This window comes from Eriocheir sinensis, chromosome 39 (assembly GCF_024679095.1).
Source record: "Eriocheir sinensis breed Jianghai 21 chromosome 39, ASM2467909v1, whole genome shotgun sequence".
In the NCBI taxonomy this organism is placed as follows: Eukaryota; Metazoa; Arthropoda; class Malacostraca; order Decapoda; family Varunidae; genus Eriocheir; species Eriocheir sinensis.
The window spans coordinates 3,427,149-3,434,239 of NC_066547.1; the positions used below are offsets into that span (position 1 = coordinate 3,427,149).

At 40.9% G+C, this 7,091-nt stretch overlaps 1 non-coding gene across 1 annotated transcript; it reads right to left on the minus strand.

Moving 5' to 3' along the window:
• Window positions 1–2,751: 2,751 nt before the first annotated feature.
• Trnak-uuu (transfer RNA lysine (anticodon UUU)) lies at window positions 2,752–2,824 on the minus strand. The gene has a single exon. It is a non-coding gene; the product is annotated as a tRNA-Lys (tRNA).
• Window positions 2,825–7,091: the final 4,267 nt, after the last annotated feature.

Here is a 7,091-nt window from a genome sequence, read left to right on the forward strand (position 1 = left end):
CTTCGTTTTTTTTCTTCTTTTTCTTCGTATCATTCTTCTTTTTTCATTTCCTTCTTGTAGCCCCGATCTTTACTTTTTTATTTATTCTTATTTTTCTTACTGTTATTCTTGGTCTTGTTCTTCTACTTTTACTTGTTTTCCCAACGCCTCTTCTTTCTCCTCTTTCTTGATCTCTCTCCTCATCTGCTGTCTCGATCCTCTTTCTCCCCTTCTCTTTTTTTCTCCTTTATATTTCTCCTCATTCCCTGCATCCTTCCTTCTCTTAAACATCCCCAAAAACTACTCAATCTGCAAATAGAACCAAAATTCTTCAACTCTCAACAGATTTACTTACTGATGACCTCGTTCCATCATTCCTCTCATTCCTACTCGGCTTTACTCATCCCCATCTACTTCCCAATGACTCAACTTTGCAATGCTTCGACTTCCTAATTCATCCCCCCCTCCTCCTCCTTCTCCTCCTCCTCCTCCTCCTCCTCCTCCTCCTTCTCCTCCTCCCTCCTGCTCTCGTCTAGTTACTCCTCTCGTCGCTTAACATCCCTGGACCCTAGTAACCTACACTGACCCAAAGATGAGGATGTGGAGGGGGAGGAGAAGGAGGCGAAGAGTGATAAGGAGGAGGGTTGAAGGTAATATTGAAGGATAAAATGTGGAGGAAAGAAGAATTGTTTGTATGAAGAAATGAACTGGTCGAGATGAGGAAATAATAAGAAAAGATAAAAAGAAAGCAGAAAGGAAGATAAGGTAAGGAGGAGTAGGAGTCACACGTGGAAAGGTATGAATGAGGGTGGGTTGGGAGAGAGGGAGGGGAAGGGAGATGAGGAAACAGGAAAGTACGGTAAGGAGGAGCAGGAATCGAGAGGGTAAAATGTAAGAGACGCAAGTTTAAAGAAGCATGATTTGAAGAAGAGGGACAAACAGGAGTGTGGACGAAGGGGAGTATAGTAAAAAGTGGAGAGAAATCAATGAAGTGGAGAAAGGTGGAGAAGAGATCAGTAAACAAAAGACAATAAAGTGATAAATAAAGTAGAAAGTTAAGTTTATAATGACATGAATTTAATTAGAAGGAATAAACAGGAAACTAAACGATTAGAAAATGCAGGAAATATTCAACCAAAGCCTAGAAACGAGAATCACATTATCATAAACCACAAACCAACCTTTTTTTCCCCTAAAGAGGAAGGATGGAAACGAGAATAAAATGCCTGAATAAATAAGAGTGTTGATATAAGTACATTTCCTCCCTATTGAAAACTTTATACACCAACATATTCTTTTCACGACGCAGAATGGAAGCGAAAAATACACATCTAGATTAAGATGTACTATTATGAGAACATTTTCCTTCCTCTTTAGAAGACTTTACATCGCTTCGAGTTTCCCAGGAAGTCTAAGAGGCCCATTATGGCATTCAGGAGGAGCTCTGGACGCCTTAAAAAGAGAGGCCGAGAGCGTTCGTTGTTTATATAATGGCGGGAACACTCCAAACAATGACCTCGTAAGTAGAAAGAACATCAAAAGAGCTAAGCATAATCCTCACCTTTGCCTAAATCTCACCTGCGCCTATTTACCTGCATGACCCACACACCTACCTCACCTGGAGATAGTGGCGCGTAAGTTTGAGGATTCATGCACAAAATACGTTAGCCAAACATTAACCTTATTTTCGCCCGCTCGTAATCTCCAGTAAATTTCGGGAGGAGCAAACACGCCCGGGTCTAATCAAGCACCCTTTAACGAGGTTTATCTTGCTGAAGCGGCGTCTAGGAGGAGGATAAGGAGGAGGAAAGGGGGAAACAGAGAAGCTAGGAAACGTGTTCTGTACCTGTGCCTGTGTGTGTGTGCGTGTGTGTGTGTGTGTGTGTGTGTGTGTTGCCTTCTAGCCGTCCTTAGGTACCTAGATGACTGTTGTTGTTGTTGTTCTTGTTGTTAAAGTTGTTCTCGTGCTAGTCACCGCGCCATTAAACTTTCTAAACGTCAGGAGGAGGAGGACTAGCAACACACGTAGATGAGAACACAAAACAGGAGCAGCAACACCAGCAACAGCAGCAGGAGCAACAGAGGCGGTCCAGACCCTACTTGAAGAGGGAGGCAATTTCATTTTTCATTTTACCCGCCGGCCATAAATGCAGAGGTAACTTTCCTCCCTAACTCAATTCCCGACGCTTGTGTTTGCTCGGTGTTGTAAGTGGTGCTTGCCGGCAAACTTTTCCCACAGTTTCGCGAGCCAACACTGTTGTTCAACTTGGACCCAACTCCTGCCGCAAAATATTCATGGCACGTGTTGCAGTCCATTGTCTGCTCACGTATTCGTCTTGCTGGTCACGAAACGGTCCCGGCATATGCATTGTGAATTAATTATATACCCGTGTGCTACTAGAAAATAATAAACACATTAATCAACGGTATCTTTGTGTGCACGTACGTTACAGACAAGTAACATGTTTTGATGGTCATCTATCAACACTGGCATCAGCGAAACTCGTTCAAGAGGACCAAGTGTAGCTTCAGGAGACAGCATGAGCCAAGCAAAACCGGCGCCTCTATAAATAAACACTTGCCCGTATACAACTAACGGGCTGGGCCGACCACCTGACTGCCTTCAAGAAAGCCTACCGGCGCAATGGGGCGTTGCCAACTTGCATCCATTTTGGTGTGGTCTATCTAACACACACACACACACACGAATCAACGAACAGACTGAGATAGGCAGAGTTTAATGGAGATAACTTGCGAGAAAAAAAGTAACAACGCCCAACGTGGGGCTCGAACCCACGACCCCGAGATTAAAAGTCTCGTGCTCTACCGACTGAGCTAGCCGGGCTATGACTACACAGTGTTTAGGCTTATCATTTATCGCGGTGACTGAATATGTTTATTATACAAATACAATTCTTTTTAAGCACAACAATTCAAGTCATAAATCAGATCCACTTGATACGATTGAGAACACCTGAAGAAGAATTGATTTCCATTTGTCGGCCGTGAATAGGAACCGCCGCAGCCCATGGACGGAGGACGAGGGGGACGGGGGGCGAGGCGGGGAACCAGTGAGCCCGTGAGAGGAGCAGACAATCCCGCGGGACCTCTGCCCTCCTTGCCCCTACCCTCCCCCAACCCCCCCACCACCATGACCATCCCCACATCGTCCCCACCACTCCGCCTCGCCCACCGTGATGAACTGCATGATAGAAGCACGGTGACCTCCACAGAATCTAATTTACTCTGCCAATCTTTAAACCAGAACCAATGCTGGGACGAGAACGAAAATAAGAACCTATCACGCACACTCTGCCTTACAACCTACCGACAGGGACATGAAGATAGTGGAAAAAAAAGAAGCTTAATATAAACAAAAATCCTCTCATTATCTTCGCCTGTTACCACTATTACTGCTGTCGTTTCTCTGCTGTTCTCTTACTGACCTGCATCACCTGGCTTCTTCTCTTCTTCCCCTCACAAACGTGTTATCTGTGGTGAGATTTGACGTGTTTGCTATTCATGTTTGTCCCGCCGAAGTCTAGTTTTTAGGAGGGGTGAAGGGTAAGAGGGGGGGAAATTCGTGAAAGTATTATTGTGTACAACTGATCGGGTTTCCACACACACACACACACACACACACACACACACACGCACATACACACTCAGACGCACCCACACTCCACACCATCCATCAAAGCGGCCTCAATACCAGCATCCACAGTGATATATTTCAACGATATTGGAGAGGGTACAGGACAGGCGGCGGCGGCGAGGACGGTGGCGGTGGTGGTGACGGGTCACGCATTGTCTTGCCCTGAACTTGTGGGTGAAGGGCGAAGGGTTGAGGACTGATGCAAGGGTGGAGTGACGGGTGTTCTGGTGGGTGGGTGAGTGGATGATGTACGGGGTGCCTCAGGGGGAAAGTTTTTATCCGCGTTTACCCTCCATCACACCCTATCCCGCCCCGCCCCCCACACGCCCCCTAAGCCAGTATCACCCAACGCAGGCTTTTAGGCGGCGAAAAAGGCTGCAAAATTCGATGTCTTATTGAATTCTCGTCCCCGGTGAAGGTGCGAAAGTACAGCGTGGAGGAGAGGACTTTTAGTGAGGGGGCGAGTCTGTGTGTGTGTGTGGGGGGGGGGGGGGGGATATCATATAGACAGACAGACAGACAAACAGACATTCACCACTGGACAAACTTAAAGGCTAAATAAATCATAAGTAATGTATAAATCAAGAATCATCAGCTTGTAAAATTGGTTCTTGATTTATGGGATGTTCGTGAAACTACGAAATCTTATCTTCTAAATCAGTAAATCTTGTCTTGGTAATTTGGTTCATTATCAGCCTCACGCACCGCTGACCTGTTCCACTAATTAGCAAGAGCCGAGATGCCTCTTATACGTAAAAGAGATAATAAGGCCTACGAAAGAAGTTGCTGGAGTACATTTCTCTTCTGACATGACAAACAAATTTATTTCATATTACTCTCATACCCACAGGTAAAGATCGTGGTGTCGGGGCGTTCCTCAGGTGTTCAGCACACTCACCTAGGGAAGAAAAGACAAAATGTATAAGTAAAAGTTCAAATACCACAAATTAAGATGAAAAAGAAAGGAAAAGGGGAGTGATGACATAAAATAAACCGATACTAAATTAATGAAAATATTTATAAAGTGAAAAATGGTATTCGTAGAAGTAGTCGTAATCGTAGTAGCAGTAGTAGTAGCAGTAGTAGTAATAATAGTAGTAGTAGTAGTAGTAGTAGTAGTAGCAGCAGTAGTAGTAGTAGTAGCCGTAGCAGTAGTAAGTCATCACCATGGATATAGTTATAGAACACAGATGACTTGACGAGAATCATAAAATCATTAACGTTAACAAATTGAAAGACACTGTAAGAATGGGAAGCAAATATGAACTCGTCAGAAATAAAAGTCACCCCCAAAATGCGCCCCGCCCCCAGGTATGCGCCAAGGTAAAGATGAGAGTAAAAGTAAGGCTTCTCCCCCTCCCCCCCCCCCTCTCCTTCCCCCCGGCTCACACAATGAACACCTGAAGAATACCTGGAATAGGCTGAAAGAGAAGATTGTCATTACGCGGAATCCTTCTCCCCTGTTTCTCTCTCACTTTTTATCTATCTTTATCTTTATCTTTCTCTGTCTTCATCTCTCTCTCTCTCTCTCTCTCTCTCTCTCTCTCTCTCTCTCTCTCTCTCTCTCTCTCTCTCTCTCTCTCTCTCTCTCTCTCTCTCTCTCTCTCTCTCTCTCTCTCTCTCTCTCTCTCTCTCTCTCTCTCTCTCTCTCTCTCTCTCTCTCTCTCTCTCTCTCTCTCTCTCTCTTTATCTCTTTCTTTCTCTCTGTCTCTCTCCCTGTATCTATCTCCATCTATGTCTCTTTATCTAACTCCACTTATACCATACACCACGCAATATCTACCTATCTACCTACCTTCTCTACCTACTCACCTACCTACCTATCGACCAACCTACCCTTCCTTGGCCAGTCCCTTCAGTTCAGTTCCAACACTATCAGTATGCCAGACAGCGCCTCCTACGAGCTTTATATGAACCTATTTGAAGAGTTAATGGCCACTCCCGACATATTAGTTTTCCGTGTTAGTATTAGTAGTGTGGAAATAGGCCAAGAATAAAAGGAATTGGATGTGATGTATGTGGAACTGAAGGAAAGGGAAAGAAGACAGTTTATAGGTTTAGAAGCTGCAGTTAGTTTCTGAGTTGTATTAAGTGACATCTTTGAGGAAGGAAGAGCTTTGGAATACGACCAGCAGACAGACAGACAGACGGACAGATAGACACACAACAGATAGCTTAACAAATACAGTTCAGATACAGATGAGTTAAAGAAAAAAAACAGAGATACGGCAAAACCAACAAACAAATTAAGCAAAAAGCTCGACAAATAAGGTTAAGATAGAGATAGGTCGAGAGAGAATGTCGAAAAATACGGTTAAGATAAAAACTAGTTAAAAAAACGTCGAAAAATAAGGTTAAGATAAAAACTAGTAAAAAAAACGTCGAAAAATAAGGTTAAGATAAAAAAAAAAAATTGTAAAAAAAACGTCGAAAAATAAGGTTAAGATAAAAACTAGTAAAAAAAAACGCCAAAAAATAAGGTTAAGATAAAAACTATTAAAAAAAATGCCGAAAAATAAGGTTAAGATAAAAACTAGTAAAAAAAACGTCGAAAAATAAGGTTAAGATAAAAACTAGTAAAAAAAACGCCAAAAAATAAGGTTTAGATAAAAACTAGTAAAAAAAACGCCAAAAAATAAGGTTAAGATAAAAACTAGTAAAAAAAACGTCAAAAAATAAGGTTAAGATAAAAACTAGTAAAAAAAAAGCCGAAAAATAAGGTTAAGATAAAAACTAGTAAAAAAAACGCCAAAAAATAAGGTTAAGATAAAAACTAGTAAAAAAAACGTCGAAAAATAAGGTTAAGATAAAAACTAGTAAAAAAAACGTCGAAAAATAAGGTTAAGATAAAAACTAGTAAAAAAAAAGCCGAAAAATAAGGTTAAGATAAAAATTAGTAAAAAAAACCTCGAAAAATAAGGTTAAGATAAAAACTAGTAAAAAAACCCTCGAAAAATAAGGTTAAGATAAAAACTAGTAAAAAAAACCCTCGAAAAATACGATTAAGATAAAAAAAAATAGTAAAAAAAACGTCGAAAAATAAGGCTAAGGTAAAAATTAGTAAAAAAAAACGTCGAAAAATACGGTTAAGATAAAAACTAGTAAAAAAAACGTCGAAAAATACGGTTAAGATAAAAACTAGTAAAAAAAACGTCGAAAAATATGGCTAAGATAAAAACTAGTAAAAAAAACGTCGAAAAATACGGTTAAGATAAAAACTAGTAAAAAAAACGTCGAAAAATAAGGTTAAGATAAAAACTAGTAAAAAAAACGTCGAAAAATAAGGTTAAGATAAAAACTAGTAAAAAAAACGTCGAAAAATAAGGTTAAGATAAAAACTAGTAAAAAAAACGTCGAAAAATAAGGTTAAGATAAAAACTAGAAAAAAAAACGTCGAAAAATACGGTTAAGATAAAAAAAACTAGTAAAAAAAACGTCGAAAAATAAGGTTAAGATA